Below are 16,945 nucleotides of genomic sequence, written 5' to 3' on the forward strand. Positions count from 1 at the left end.
GGTATTTTCTTTCTGTTTACACTCCAACTAATTACGCTTTTAAAACCAACAATAAAACATTAAGTCCCAGCTATTAAAGGCCTCGATGTGGACCTGCGGCGCGGCCCGTGGGGCAATTTAGGGACCGGCCACTTCCACTGGAGATAGGGTGCCCAGCGTCCCTCAAGAGGGTTCCTGGGTCTTATCCGTTCCCTGGAGGGTGGGGATGGGCCTGACTTCCGCTGGGCCTGTGCTGATGGAGTTATTGATCGGCTGGCCCCGGCTCGGCCCATCTTCCTGCCATCCTTGGCGCATCACTGTCTGTGCCAGGAAGAGATAGGCACGGGCACGGGGAGGCTCGAGAGACGGGGAACCCGAGAGACGGGGAGCCCGAGAGACAAAGAGGCCTGAGAGACGGGGAGCCCGAGGGCCCCAGCTCGGAACTCAGGTCTCTGAGTCCCATGTGGATTCTCCGGGCAGGGATTGTGGGAATTTCTGTGGTTTTGCCTCTTGGGGGGGTGGATTTCAAAGGTGCCACTGGGGACTGCAGGGGTATGGCCTGCGGCAAATGTGCGCACTGCACAAGTGTGAGGGAGCCCAGGGCAAGAGGTGAAAGGCTGGCTGACGTGGCCATGCACACCTGTAAGCCGAGCACTGGGGTCAGGAGGGGGATCCCTGGCGCTTGCTGGGCCCCAGTCTTGTCACCCCAGGTTCAGTGAGAGATCCTGTCTCAAGGAATAGGGTGGAGATTGACAGCAGGGTCCCCAGAGCCTTTGTCTCCTTCGCAAGCATGGGCGGAGGGTGACAGGGACAAACTAATTGCAAATCTTTGAAAAAAATTCATTCCTCCCCAGAAAAGTGGGTGGGACCTTTGTCTAAGCTATGGCAATCTGAGGAAAGGTCTAGAACAGAGCAGGTATAGATGCTGTATGTAAGAAAAGGTTCCCCGAAATTAGTGTTGGGAAGAGAAGTCTAGAAGACACAAACTACGGGCCAAGGGCCACATCTGACTCCTGGTTTGTTTGTTTGTTTGTTTTGAATAAAGTTTTATTGTTCCATAGCTGCATTCACTTGCATAACATCTACAGTGGTTCTGATGTACCAGCAGAGACCCTCCAGCCTGAAAGCATAAAGCTTGCCAGATGTAGAGTAGGGAGGCCCTCCAAGGAGCCAGAATGTGAGAACAGTGGGAAGGGAGACAGAGGTGGGAATGTTGAAATAGCCACCCTAGGAGGCGGGGAAGGAGAGGAGACAGGCTGAGCTGAGGGATGCTCCACGGAGATGTCTGTGGGGCCTCCGGGTCAGCTGAGCCTCTCTGGGCCAAACGTGTGGTTCTTATCTGGGGCCCAGGTATAAAAAGCAAGGTCCTGGAGCCCTCTGTGGAGCCTCACTAGTGTGGCCCCTGGAGACACTGACGGCTGACGGCTGACCCCTTGGTGCACAGGAGGCCATCGAACTGAGCTTGGGCACGGGTGGTACCGTGAAGCACATACATGGACCAAGAATTTGAGTAAGTGACACGGGAGAGGTGACCACAGAGCAGGAAGAGTGGGGCCTGGGTTCAGCTTCAGCTGCTCGGGGGTCCACAGGGACGCTGGGATCCGTGAAGTGAGCACCCTTCATTATCTGTGTATGTTCATGTGTGTGCATGTGTATGGAGGTATGTGCACATATTTGGGGTTCATGCTTGTATGTGTATGCATGCAGTGGCCAGAAATCAACCTTAGGCCTCACCCCTCAGGTACTGGTCACCTTGCTTTTTGATTTGAGACAGTTTCCAAACACATTCAGTTTTTGTTTTGAGACAGAGTTTTGTCTAGCCCAGGCCACCCACAAAGTCACTATGGAACCAAACTCATCCTGAGCTGAAGGTGGCCGAATTCCCTTCCTGGGCCACTCAGAAATGCCCTACCGGGCAGAAGAAGCCTGGCCCTAGTGGCTGAGCTACGGGAAGGACAGACCCTGAGTTTGAAGGCATTGTGTCCCTCCGAGCGTACGGCGGGTGTGGAGAAGGGACACTGGTGAGAAGCTCCAAACACCCCCAGAGTCACAGAGGAGAGACAGGCCAGCCTAGGGCTGTAGCACAGTCCACTCAAGGCACAGCGGTTCTGGGGAGGATTTGGAGAAGAGGCTAGCCCTGGGGAGAGGAGGCTAGCCCTGGGGAGAGCGTGGCACCTTTAAGGACAGACGGGAGGCTTGGCTGGCCCTTCAAGACACCAGAGCTTGGATATCTCACCATAGGGAGGTCTCTGCTTCTGAGGAGGCCCAGGGCTTCTGAGGACTTGGCTTACGAAGGCCCGTGTCCCTGTTGTAGCTGGACACACCTGGGGATCCTATAGGAGCCTACCACTCCAGCCTGAACCCACGGCCTCAGTCCCTTACCATGACTGACTTACCAGTTTCCAAACACATTCAGTTTTCACTTTGAGACAGGGTTTCATCTAAGCCCAGGCCACCCACAAACTCACTATGACCTGAAACTCCTTACTCTCTGCCTCAGCCTCCTGCTTGCGGGTATAGGATGCACCACCACGCCTGGTTTACGCGACACTGTGAATGGAGCCTAGGGCCTTGTGCTTGCTGGATGAACACTCTGTCCACTGCCCTCCAGCCTTACACACGGCTCCTACCCCGTGGCCCAGCCGCGGAGTCGGGTAGAAATCATGGAATGATTTACCAAGCCCTGTGGTGGCCAGTGTCCTGGTGCCGCCTGACTGGGGTCAGCTGCTAGGACTGAGTCAGGGTTGGTTGCGTTCCCACTGACCCTAGATGATGACCCTGGACTGGCAATTTTTCTGAGACAGGGTCTCATGGAGCCTAAACTGGCCCTGAACCCATGCTTTAGCCAAGGCAAGCCTCAAACTCACTATGTGGCCTCCAACTCGGTGTGTTTTAAAGACCGGCCTTGAACTTGCTGTGCCCCCAGCCTGGCCCCCAGCCTGGAAGCTTCCGTATGGGGTGCTATCAGATCCTCTATGCAGAACTGGGGAAATAGCTCAGTGGGTGAGAGCATTCACTGACTAGGCCTGACTACCTGGACTAGGTCCCCAGAACCCACACAAACCGAGCAGGTCTGTAACCTCAGCCCTTCTCCAGAGAGATGGGGGACAGAACTGACCAGGGCCACCTAGCAGCAAGCCTGGAGCATAGAGCACAGAGGAATCAAGAGAAAACACAGCCAATTCTGAAAGTTTTTCCCTGACCCCCACCTACACAGATACCACACCCCAGATGTGTGGCACATACCTTTAATCCTGTCACTAAGTGGCAGAGACAGGCAGGCCAACGAGTCCACATAGTACAAAGGTCCAAGCCTGCCAAGGCTACATAGTGAGACTCAGTCCCCAAATAACTAATTAAATAAATAGCCAGGCTACTGTGAGCACACCTTTAATCCCAGCACTCTGGAAACACACAGGCGGCTGGATCTCTGAGTTCAAGGCCAGCCTGGGTTACTGAGCGAGTTCAAGGCCAGCCAGAGCTACACAAGGAAACCCTGCCTCAAAACAAACACACAAACAAACAAACAAACCCTCCCTCTGTAGCCCAAGCTGACCTTGAGCTCATCCTGTAGCTCAGACCGGCCCAGAACTTGCAGGCTCTAGACCAGCCTCCTAAGCTCCGAGGAACACCACGTTACCATGTTTACAGATGTGGCCAGAGTGCCTGAGGAGGACTGTCTTATGCCCCCTCTGTCCACCCCCCTCCCCACTGCCTGGCTGGAAAAGATAAAGCCGTTAGCATCTGGCCCGTGGTGACGGATGGATGGGCCGGACTGTCCGGGAATCGCCGAGCGACACCATCGATCGAGTTCGGGCCTCCGTGGCTGGCCACGGTTAATTTATGTAGGGCTGGAGAACGCTAATCAAGACTGTTTACAGGAAGTTAACTTTAATGCCCTGACCGCCAGGTACTTCAGAGGAAGACCCAGCTTATTTCCTCAGGAAAAACAAGGCCGCCCAGACCGACTGCCAACCTCTGTCACCTGCACACATGGGATTTGGCCGCAATGAGCCGTCCTGTGCGGTGCCAGTGTAGACAACCTGAGACCTGCCTGGCAGATACAGGACAGGGACACACACCAACCCAGTCACTCCATCCCCACCCCGTGAGCGTCGGAGCAACATATACAGTAGGCGCTTAATCAATGTGAGCTGCGACAAAAGTCACTTTTTTCTTTTCCCTTCCTTCCTGCCTTTCGTTTTTTGAGGCAGGGTTTCCCTGCATAGCCCTGGCTGTCCTGGAACTCGCTCTGTAGACCAGGTTGGCCTCAAACTCAGAGATCCGCCTGCCTCTACCTCCTGAGTGCTGGGATTAAAGGCAAGCGCCACCACCGCCCGTGCCACAGGTTTCTAAGTAGCTCCTACAACTACTTGCCCAATGGTGTGACATTGCTTGAGAACAAACGGGGGGGGGGGGGAGGCATCTCCATCCTGCTGCCTGAGACACTCCATGGCTCTGTCTGACCTCACCCTGTTTCCTGAGACCACCCAGGGAGGATTCCCGAAGCCCCATGGGCTGTCTATGGGGTGAGAGCTGCCTGAGCCTGCAGTGTTGGAGGCACTGGGCCCTGCTGTTACTGTTACCATTATCACTGTCTTTATAAGTTTTTGTTCAAGACAGGGTCTCTCTGTGTATCCTTGACTGTCCCTGGAACTCACTCTGTAGACCAGGCTGGTCTCAAACTGGCAGAGATCTGCCTGCCTCTGCCTCCTAGGTGCTGAGATTAAAGGTGTGCACCATCACCGCCTGGTTAAAATAAATATCTTTTAAAAAATAAATAAATAACAGTAGGTTGTAGTAACTGACACCTTTAATCTCAACACTCAAGAGGCAGAGGCAGGCAAATCTCTGAGTTCCAGGACAGTCAGGGCTACACAGAGAAGCCCTCTTTTGAAACAAGAAAGAAAGAAAAAGAAAGAAAGAAAGAAAGAAAGAAAGAAAGAAAGAAAGAAAGAGGGCTGGAGAGATGGCTCAGTGGTTAAGAGCATTGCCTGCTCTTCCAAAGGTCCTGAGTTCAATTCCCAGCAACCACATGGTGGCTCACAACCATCTGTAATGAGGTCTGGCGCCCTCTTCTGGCCTGCAGGCAGACACACAGACAGACTATTGTATACATAATAAATAAATATTAAAAAAAAAAAGAAAGAAACTCGTGGAACCATGTTCTGAGTGGAGACCACAGTTCTAGGTGTGCGACCTCAGGCAGCTGAGGAGACATCTATGGGCTGCTGCCCTAACCCCATTGGTCTTTCTCCTCTCCTATGTAGCCCAGGCTAGCTCCTCCTTCAGCCTCTCAGGTCCGTCCCTGGCCTCTGTGTCCCTCATCCTATGTCATCAGAAGCAAAGACAGCCTGGCAACATGGCACACACCTGTTGTCATCGGAGCCCTCCGGAGCCTGGTTTAACCTGAGCCACAGAGTGAGACCCAGGCTCACAGAATCCAAAGCATCAAATGGATAAAGGGATGACATGGTGGGGCTGGAGAGATGGCTTGGAGGTTAAGAACACTGGCTGCTCTTCCAGAGGTCCTGAGTTCAATTCCCTGCAACCACATGGTGGCTCACAACCATCTGTGATGAGATCTGGTGCCCTCTTCTGACCTGCAGACATCCATGCAGTATACATAATAAATAAATCTTTAAAAAAAGAGAGAGAGATTGCATGGGACCTGGTCTTCCTGGAAACGTGGGCACAGGGCAGGTGTTGTGGAGCGAAGTGGCCCACGGCGAAGGAGACCCTGATGTTGGGGTAGGACAAGGGAGGACAAGAGAGGCAGAAGTTGGCTTAGCCAATGAGATGGGCTTCTTTCCCCAGGAAACCAAGGTGGCTCTGGAACAGGGGAGGAATGAAATCGGATTTTTTTTTTTTAAATAGAATCATGTAACCTAGGCAGGCCTCGAACCTATGTATGACTCGGCCTCCTAAGTGGAGTGTCTGGTACTTGCACCGCACCCGGTCTAATTCTTGTGTGTGTGCATGCTTCTGTGTGGGCACGACCCACACGTGAAGGGCAGAGGGTGACTTGACCATTGCCTCTTTCTTGTGAGTTCCAGAACTTGAGTTCGGGTTGCCAGGCCTTTACCCGCTGAGCTTTCAGTCACGCGCATGCGTGGAGTGTTTATGAAAAGGGCGTTGGATCCAGCGGAACCAGGGTCACAGATGGTTGTAAGCTGCTGTGTGGGTGCTGGGAACCAAACCAGGGGCTTCTGGGAGCGAAGCCAGTGCTCTTAACCTCCGAGTTGTGTCTCCAGCTCAGCTGCTGTTCTTAAATGTCTCCTGGGGACAAACCCACTAGGCAGTGGCTCAGACGCCATCTTCTGCAGCATGCAGACAGCAGTATGCCTTCCTGGGGCAGGACAGAAGAATGGTCTCAGAGACCAGAGTCAGATGGGTCAGGACGGGTGCCCCAGTCCTCTCCAGCCACATACAGTGCCCAGGACGCTGCCCCTGCTGTGGTCTTGGGGACATTTAGGTGGAGTATTCCCGCCACCCAACCTGCTTAGTTATCTCTGAAAACACCCCGCGCCTGCATCGCAGCCCCACCACTCGCCTGCCTCCCCTCTCAGACAACATCTTCATTACAGGACCGAGTTGTTTAAATAAATGAATTAATATTGACGAGCCATCAGTGACCTAATAAATGATTAGTTAAGGCACACATACATCACACCGTGGGGATGCCCAGAGCCCTTAATTACTGCTGCGGTGGGGCTAGCAGCCCTGCTCCTGCTCAGCAGTCAGGGTACCCCAGAATCCACTAAGGAGTACCCCTGGGGGGGTCCTTAGGGCGTGGATAGGAAGTCCACACCACTATCCCTTCCTGGATACATCAGGGCCAAGTTCAGGACTTATGTGTTGTCATCATGACCCCTCAGCTTAGCCTCCTTCCGAGGGACTGATAGGATCTGGTTTACAGGTGAAACCCCTGCCTAAAAACCTCAGTGTAGGGCTGGAGGCGTGGTCAGGGCGGAGCCCCACCTAGAATCCTCAGTGAGGGGCAGGGGGCGTGGTCAGGGTGGAGCCCCGCCTAGAATCCCCCCCAGTGAGGGGCTGGGGGCGTGGTCAGGGTGGAGCCCCGCCTAGAATCCTCAGTGAGGGGCAGGGGGCGTGGTCAGGGTGGAGCCCCGCCTAGAATCCTCAGTGAGGGGGCAGGGGGCGTGATCATGATGGAGCCCCGCCTAGAATCCCCCCAGTGAGGTACTGGGGGCATGGTCAGGGGGTAGAGCCCCCAACTAGCTTGTGCAAGCCCTGGGTACTTCCTCAACATCTACAATCTCTTCAGTACACACCAGAGGAAGATCCTCCTCTGCATGTGCACAAGATCGCAGACAGCAGGACCCCCTTCTCTCAAATTCTCTTTCCTGCTGCCAAGAACTCAGCTCTTCTCATGAAACAACATAAAATTCCTCTTTCAGGAGCTAGCGCCATGGCTCACAGAACCATCTGTAACTACAATCCCAAGGAATCCAATGCCCCTTTCTAGACGCCACCCTGGGTACCAGGGGTAGTTGTGACTCACTCACATACAGACTGGAAAACACCTAGACACACAGTGTTTTAGACTCCCTCTTCCAGGAAGCCCTCCCAGACGCCTGCTGCCTTGGAGGTTCCAGGTCTTCTCTTCCGCAGCCTGTCTCTTCCGGTGTTTAAATGGCTCCCTCTTTGATCAGTTGCTGGGGGTCCACTGGGACCTTGGTCTTCTGAACTCTTTAAAAACAGATAGGGGGCTGGAGAGATGACTCAGAGGTTAAGAGCATTGCCTGCTCTTCCTAAGGTCCTGAGTTCAATTCCCAGCAACCTCATGGTTGCTCACAGTCTTCTGCAATGAAGTCTGGTGCCCTCTTCTGGCCTGCAGGTGTACATGTAGACAGAATATTGTATACATAATAAATAAATATTAAAAAAAAAAAACTAGATAGGGCCAGGCAGTGGTGGCGCACACCTTTAATCCCAGCGCTTGGGAGGCAGAGCCAGGTGGATCTCTGTGAGTTCGAGGCCAGGCTGGTCTACAGAGCAACTTCAGGACAGCCAGGGGGAGGGGGGCTGTGGCAGGGGTTTGGGCTCAATGATAGAGCATATATTTGCTTGGCCTGAATTCCACGCCAGCACCATAGAAACCACGTGCTGAGGCTTGTCTCTGCCATCACAGTGTTGGGAGGTGCTTTTCCTTGGAGTCCTCCAGGGTGGGTGGAGGACAGTGTAGAGGCCACTGACTGCTGGCAGGGACCCTGATGTCTCCTGAGCCTTCTCTGTCACTCATTCCTATTCGAGATCCGAGCTTCCGGAGTCTGAAGGGACACAGCGATGGGTATAGGAACACACGTGTCTTTACAGCTCAGATCCTCGGTTCTCTCCAGTTGTTTTGGCTCCAGACATTGGTGGCTGCCTCTAGGAGGCTCTTCCTGGCTGGTGACAGTCCACCCGGGCCCCAGTGAGGGAGTCTATGAGGGACTGGCACGCAGTTCAGCCTTTGGATGGGCTAGGAACCTTAGAAAGTTGCGGAAGAATGCAGGGTCCCCTTCAAATCTAGAGGGGAGGGTGTCCAAGGCTGGGTCAGGGCTTGTAGTCCAGCTGCATATAGGGCCTTCCAACCGTCTCACCTAGACGGTGTAGGAGACACACAGAACCACTTCCCACAAGGACATCGGTTTCTACCTTCCCAGGCACACACAGTCAAACAATTGTTGGAGGATTGCTCTAATACCCCAGGCTTACTGTACACTAAACACCCCATAAAGGCATGTATTAATGCCACTTTCTGGCCAGGCTACTTTGTGCCTCGATTTCCAAACTAAGGGTCCTGGGGAACATGGGATCTGGGGAGGCCCCAGAAATGAGCCCCTAGTACCCTGGGGAGCCTTTTACAAGAAGCCATCCTCCTTCCCAGGCCCCCAGGCTGCAGTTCTCAGCCCAATAATCTAATCTCGTTTCCAAGGCTCCGATCAATAACCCCTGGGCAGCGCCAAACCGAGGTTCTTAAAGGGCCAGCAGTCTGCCTGGCCATTGGGGATGGGTCCCTTAGCCTCAGCCAGCAAAAACTGTCCTCCACGGCTCCACCCTCTGGCTACGTGGTCCCAGGCAAGTGACCTGGCCTATTAGAAGTATCAGGGCCTGTAGGGCTCACACTCTGTCTATGGGTCTGCCAAGGGGGTCACTGGGGGAAGAGGGTGGGCATTACTTTTGCCCCCACCCTGCAGCCTGAGTCTTCCTCACCCCTCCTCCTGGGCAGAGCCCAACCTCATCCCAGGGTCTATACAGATGCATTTACTGAAAAAGATCAGGTCTTGCGCTTTTCTGCTCCCTCCACCGGGACCAGGACAGTCCAGACACCTGCCAGGTCCCAAAAGGGATGCACAAACCCCAACACCCGCATCCCTGTCTGGGTATCTAGAGGGACCGCTGTGCAGAGAGGCAAGGGTAGAAGCCTCAAAGACCAGCAGCTGTGGAAAGTTCTGGAAGCTGAGATGCAAAGTTGCTCTAGAGTTAGGCCGATAGAATCTTCTAGAAATTGCAATGGCTGCCTACTGGGAACAATAATGGCAAAATCTTGTTGGATTGTTCTAGAAGTACCCACAGTTGTCTGCTTGAGAGATAACAGTGATGGAATCTGCTAGAAACAGCAGCTCTGTTGACCGCTCAGGAGCCATGGTGGTCAGCTTGCTGTTCAGCTGGCTTCCAGTGACCCTTTGACCCCTCTCACCGGACAGTAACTGGGATTGAGACTGAGCCACCCTCCAGCCAGACTACTGTCCACACAGCAAGTGACCAGGCCTGGACGTAGAGTCTAGAGATCAGAGAGGCTGAATGTATGGGGAAACTGAGGCCCCAGGGAGCCACTGAGATGCAGGCACCCTCTGACCCTGCTGACCCCTGACACCCTGGTTGACCACCCACCTATCATCTTCCAGGTCCAGTTTTGGGCTCGTAAGGATGAGCTGCGGTCTATGGCACAGCTGACCCGGTGGCCGCCGTTACCAAGGAGACGGCCTATGGCCACCAGGGGTGACAGCGGACATGGGAGGAAGAGAATGTGGCCAGAGCAGGCAGACCCATGTCAGAGCGCCCAGACAGCTTCCTCTGTGTGACGACCATCACTGAGGACTCTGGGAATGCGCACCCACGCACCTCTGGTGGTCTACTGACCAGACAGAAATGGGTTCCAGCCTGCAGGCTCAGCCCACCAGCAGCTACCCAGAGGCACCCGGGAGATGACATGCTGCCTGATTTTCTCCGGTAGCCTGAACTGCATTCAGCCCAGAAATCCACACAAGGCATTCTAATGGAAGGCTAGTGTCCGCTGGCCCCAAGCCTGGTTCCCTGCTGAAAACCATGTTCTGGAGCTGAGTCAAGCGGATTTCCATTATCACCTCAGCTGCTGAGTGCATGCATCCTTTAACCAACCATCCTCAGGTTTACTAGGTGCAAGGGTGCACTGGAGTCCCGACTCTGGCTTCTCAGAAGTGTCAGGATTCACATGGAGGAAATCAGAGTGACAGAGGTAACCTGAGGGATGGACTATGCTCATGATCGAGATTATGGTGAGCCAAGACAAGGGACATGTGAATCTGTGGGGGAGTCTTGGGGCACATGAACTGAGGTAATGGTTGTGCCCGCTGCAGCTGGTGAGTCCCTGCGGGCCCACCACACACATGGCGACGTTCCCAGCACAAAGATCGCCCAGCACAGAAGACTTATGCATGGACTGTGAGCATGATTTGACAGCCAGGACAGGAATGCTGCACAACATGCGTGTGCGGGCACCAACACACTGTGTAAACACGAGCTCGCGTGGGTGTGTGCACGCCTGTTAAGATACCCTCGAGCATGGTGAATCCCCGCGTGAGCGTCGCTCTCGGCATGCGCGAAGCACGCGTTCACTATCTGAACACGAGAGATCCGAGCCACGGGCTGCACGGGTGCCTTGGACACACGGTCGAACTGGCGTGCGTTTCTGAGTGTCGTCCGCCATCTAGTGGACAGGAGCTGAACTGCAGTCAGTTCCATCCGGGGAAGCAGGGGAAGGGAGGCGGTTCCAGTGCGACCTCCACCTCCGTCCTGGGGACCAGTGTGTGGCACGGTTTCACTGGAATAAGAGCTGGAAGGAACGGAGTCAAGACGAGTGTCTTCAGGGGTCAAAGGCAGGGCAGACAGGACGGACACCCCCATCCCTCGCTTCCGCCTGGGTCTGGGTGGGCTCTGGTTTGGGGGAGTCGACTTCATATCCCCGAGGCTTTCCTGGCCCGCCTCTCCCCTGGAGGGGTGGTAGGGCTCTGACCTGGTTAGTTTTTGTCACCCTGACACAAGCCAGAGTCATTTGTGAGGAGGGACTGTCAGCTGAGGGAAAAAAAAAACGCGCGTATCATATTGGACCGTGGTCATGTCTTTATCTTGAGGGATGACTGATGTGGGAGGGTCCCTCCCGATGTGGAAGGGAGGGGTCCCTCCCGATGTGGAAGGGAGGGGTCCCTCCCGATGTGGAAGGGAGGGGTCCCTCCCGATGTGGAAGGGAGGGGTCCCTCCCCCTCCCCCGCCCCTGCCCCGGCCCGCCCACTGTGGCTCTGGGCTGTGCAGGGCAGCAGGCCCAACAAGCCCCGGGAACAGGTCCATAAGCAGTGTCCTCCAGGGCCTCTGCCTCAGCTCCTGCCTTGATGCTCTGCCCGCCTTCCCTCATGATGGCCGGAGCTGTGAGCTGAAGTGAACCCTTTCCTCCCAAGTCGCTTTTAGTTGTGGCGTTTATCACAGCCACAGAAATCCTAAGACAGGATCTCATTCTCAGGGAGCCCACAGCCACGTATGGAGACACCAGGAGGTGTCTTGGGTCCGGATGCAGATAGGAAGGCCCTGGATCCCGCTCCATAGCCTCAGTCTACTGAGAGTCCAAGGGACTGGACTAGAGTCTGTGGCCTCAGTGGGTATGGACCAACCTGTTCTACCGGGGGGGGGGCTTTCCAGAAAGAGTAGGTGTAGAGGCAGGGACAAAGGCCGCTCCAAGGTCTGGGTAGATTTCAAGGTCTCGAGGCTGGGCTGCTGAGGGGTCCCAGACTTCCGTCCTGAATACAGGAGGTGGGAACATTTGTGGGACTCGGGGTCTCCTCGGAAGTAGGACCCTCAAGATGTCTCAGATGGGTTCTGAATTCTGCTTCTTAGCTTCCCCAAAATTGGAGTTTTCAGAAGAGACAGCTTGAAAAAAAACTTCAGAACTCTAGTTCCCCTGGTGGGAGCAGAGGTGGGAACCCCAGAGCCAAGGTGGGGACGCCGGCCCCTGAGAGCCTCCGAGGAAAGTGAGATTGTAGTCTCGCAGGCCCGGTGGGGCCAGAGACCCCAGAGCTCCAGGCCAGGCACTTGCAAATTCCCGCCTTGGGCAGCAAAAGTCGCAGCTGCCCAAGCAATCTGCAAACCTGCAAATGAGGCATAATTATGCTAATTATGCTACAGCCCCCCCCCCCCAGGGATGGCTCTGTTGGCTGTAAGAGCTTAGGGTGTTGCTGTCCCGGGATGTAGGATATAGTGGGGGCAGCACCACACCCCAACCCCCACCCCTGTGGGAGCTGAGGTAGGAAAGAGAACTCAATCAAGGGTCCTCCCTGACATTGCCTGGCATCAGCCCCACCCTGGCTCAGCCTCACCTAGACACAGCTTCCAGTGTCTGTGAGGTGATCTATGGGTGTCCCCATGCTTCTCCAAAAGCCAAGAACCAGCCGGGCAGTGGTGACAGCGCATGCCTTTAATCCCAGCACTCAGGAAGCAGAGGCAGGCGGATCTTTGTGAGTTTGAGGCCAGCCTGGTCTACAAGAGCTATTTCCAGGACAGCTAGAACTGTTACACAGAGAAACACTGTCTTGAAAAACCAAAAAAAGGAGATATTTCCAGGACAGCTAGGACTGTTACACAGAGAAACACTGTCACACAAAAAAAGAGAGAACAGAAAAAGAAAAAAGAAAGAAAGAAGGAAAGAGAAAGAAAGAGAAAAAGTCATGAACCATAAAGTAGGAGCAACCCTGTCTCAGATTGCACAAGGTCCCCGGCCCACAGCCAGGAAAGAGACCTTCATGGTCACCTGAGGCTGAGCCAGCTGGGTCACCCACACAGGGCAGCACGCAGAGAGAGTGCGGGACAGGATGAGAATGCATGTGCTGTGTCATGGATGAAGATGGACACAGGTGACAGCAGGGGACAGATTCAGACAGGGACAGAGACTACAGAGACACACACAACCGGGGAGTGCACGCCTGCGTCCCTTCTCCGCAATCAGGCGGGGAGTCATGAGTTCGAGGCCAGCCTGAACCTGGTCTCAGGAGAGAGGGTGGGAGAAGCCCTGCGGAGGCTGCAGCAGCTCTCTCCATCTGGCCCGACGCCAGCCACCAGCTGCCGCTTCAGCTCCCCTCCCCCTCCAATGGGGGCGGGTGGCCCAGCTGCTGGAGGCCACACACCACACAAGGCTCTCAGCCCCTGCAGCTGCTGCCCTCCCTGTCTGGGACCCCAAAGTCCACTGCACCCAGAAGCTGGGGCTGTGTGGCCTCCAGATTTATTCTTTAGAGCTTTGATTTCCTCCTTAGTGAAATGGAAGCCTCCATTGTCCTATTCTCCCACTGAGTGCAGGGGCTGCAAAGCGTACACAAGTCGCTGGGTTAGAGGTAAAAACAGCAATAAGGGTCAGTAAGAGGGCTCAGCAGGGAGAGGTACTTGCTGTCAAGTCTGATGACCTGAGTTCGATTCCCAGAAATATCCTGGCAGTAGGAAAAAAGCAATTCTTGCACATGTTCCACACACATATATAGACAAAATGTAATTATCACATTTTTATCATCTAATAACCCAGCAAGTGGTGCTGGCCAGGGAGTACAAATGGCAGGTTGCTTTGGGGCCAGCGAATACAAAGATCCCGTGCTCAGCTGAGACCAGGACACCCAAGAATCAGGAAGGGCAAGGACATAGGATCACATACCCTTGGAGAACGACCTTGAACTCCCGACCCTCCTGTCTGTCAGTTTTGTTATTTTGAGACAAGGTTTCGACCTGTTTGAAGCCCAGGTTGGCCCAGAGCTCATGGCAATCCTCCTGCCTCAGCCTATGTCACAGAGTTTACATGCTAGGCTGGGACTTGGAGTTCTACCTGGGGGTCATCTGTCCAAGATGTCCAGGAAGGGACCTGGACATCCCTGTCCTCATGACACAGCCAGAGGTCAAGAGGTCACAGGGAGGCATAGAGATCTGGTGTTAGCCTCTCCTTCCGTGTTTTCTTATAAGTTTATTTATTTATTTATTTATTTACTTACTTACTTATTTATTTGTGTGTACATGAATACAGTGCAGTATTCTTGAAGGCCAGAAGAGGGCGCTGGATCCCTGGAAGCCGGATTTACAGCGGGTTATGCGCTGCCTGCTGCAGGGGCTGGGATTAGAACTCAGGTCCATGGAAGGGCAGCAAGAGTTCTGAGCCACAGAGCATCTCTCCAGCCTCCCAGCCTTCCTAAGCGATCAACAGTGAGACCTGAACCCTGGGTCCTACAGCCCACTTCCCCTTGTGTGGCCATAGGGGCCCTCCCTAGGCTCACAGGCTTCTTAAGGGACTGCCCCTCCTCGGTCGCCAGGCACCTGCAGGGCCCCAGCCTCCACAGCCGAGACCAGGACCCCTGTGACTTCCCACAGTCCTGTGACCTGGCTGTCCTGGACTCTGTTTCTTCCTCTGAATGAAAAACCAGCAAGGGCGGTCCACACCTGTGTCCCCAGCGCTTGGGAGGCTGTAGCAGGAGGGTACCGCCTTCCAGACCAGCCTGGGCTACATAGTGAGACCCTGTCTCAAAAAAAGGGGAGAGGAGGAAGATGGGGAGACAGTGTGCAGTCAGTAAACCCTTGCTTCAGCCCCCAACCCCACTGAAAAGCTGACTAGGGCGCTGCACACTTGGGGAACAGGGCCGGAAGGCACCCAGGCACTTGCTGGCCATTCAGCCTAGCCAAACTGAGGAGCTCAGGGCTCAGTGAGAGGTCCAGTCTCAAAAGCCTAAGTTGGAGGTCCTAGGTGAACTGAATTTGGTGGCCGGTGAGAACAGATGCCCACAGGTTATCCTCTCCCTGCTACCCTGGCATGGTGGAGCATGCGCGTGCACACACGTGAATAGTATAGACTTTTTATTCATCTATTCGTTCATTCATTTATTTACTTAGAGACAAGGTCTCACTATTTTTTTTAAAAAACATTTATTTATTTATTTATTATGTATATAACATTCTGTTTGCATGTATGCCTTCAGGTAAGAAGAGGGCAACAGTCCTCATTAAAGATGGTTGTGAGCCACTATGTGGTTGCTGGGAATTGAACTCAGGACCTTTTGGAAGATCAGGCAATGTCCTTAACCGCTGAGTCATCTCTCCAGCCCAAGGTCTCACTATTTAGCCTTGTAGCCCAGGCTACCCAGGAACTCAACTCTCTCGCCCTGGAGATCCACCTGTCTCTGCCTCCTGAGTACTGGGATTGAGGGCATCACCACACGTGGTGAATATATATGTATACATACATATATACATACATACATACATACATACATCTATAATATATTGTTTTTGTTTTGTTTTCTTTGACAGGATTTCTCCGTGTAGCCCTGGCTGTTGAACTCACAGAGGCCCGCCTGCTTCTGCCTCCTAAGTGCTGGGATTAAAGGTGTGCACCACCACCACCTATATATATATGGAGAGACATGATTTCTCTGTTGCTTTGGAGCCTGTCCTGGAACTAGATCTTGTAGACTAGGCTGGCCTCGAACTCACAGAGATCTATCTGCCTCTGAATCCCGAGTGCTGGGATTAAAGGCGTGCGCCACCACCGCCTGACCAATTTTTTTAATGTATAAATAAGTTGATGACAATAAAGGAAGCCAACCAATGTTGACCTCTGACCTCTACGGGCTTCATTGTGCCCAGGTCAGGTCTGCCTAACTGTCATGTCTCTCTAGCTCCTGGCTAGCTACGGTTTGGAACATTAAATGTTTAGTCAAATTCAAAGCCCTTTGTTTTGTTTTGTTGTTTATTTGAGATAGAGTCTGGATCTGTAGCCCAGGCTGGCCTCCATCAGCCTCCTGAGAGCTGGCACGACAGGGTACGCTACCACTCCCTCTTCCTCCACCTTCCCCTCTAGCTCCATCTTCTTTGGTAGATCTGGGCTTGAGCCTTTTTTTTTCTGCCCTGGGCAGAGGGCAAGGATCCCGAGAATACAGGGAGCTCATCTGACAGCAGACATTTTCAGTCCACCAATTCTGTATGTGTGCATGCGTGTGTGTGTATGTGTGTGCGTATGTGTATGTGTGTGCATGTGCGTGTGCATGTGTGCACGTGTATGTGTGTTGCAAGTGTGTGCATGTGTGAGGTGTGTGCACATGTGTGTGGGGTTGTCCATCGTGTGTGTGTGCATGTGTGTGCATGGTGTGGGTACATGTGTGTGTCCATGTGCATGCATATGGGTATGTGTGTGTGCCTGTGGGTGTGCGTGCATGTGTGTGTGTGTGTGTGCACGTGTATATATGCACATGCACATGCACCTTGGGTGGCATCCCTTATAAGGGAGCCATCAACCTTATTACTTATTTTTTAGCCATTTAAAGGTTTGTTCGTCTACATCAGACAGCACATCAGTTGAGGTCAGGGGACAATGTGCGGGAATCTGTTACTTCCACTGTGCGGATCCTGGGATTGAACTCAGGTCATCAGGTTTGGCAGCAATCACTCTTACCTGCTGAGCCATCTTGTCAGCCTCCTCCCTTGAATCATAGAGCTCAGATTATGCTCTTTGGTGGTATCATAATAGCGAGATAGGAGTCTCTGCCTTGCAGGGACGGGGGATCATATCTGCCAGCAACCACAGGAGATTAATACTGAGACGCGAGGGGGGCTGGGAGGCCTCGAGGCAGTGGCAGGGAGAGGGACGAGAACCCACTTTGAGGGACATAGTCTGGGAAAAGGCCTGACAGGG

This window comes from Myodes glareolus, chromosome 8 (assembly GCF_982192425.1).
Source record: "Myodes glareolus chromosome 8, mMyoGla1.1, whole genome shotgun sequence".
NCBI classification, from domain to species: Eukaryota; Metazoa; Chordata; class Mammalia; order Rodentia; family Cricetidae; genus Myodes; species Myodes glareolus.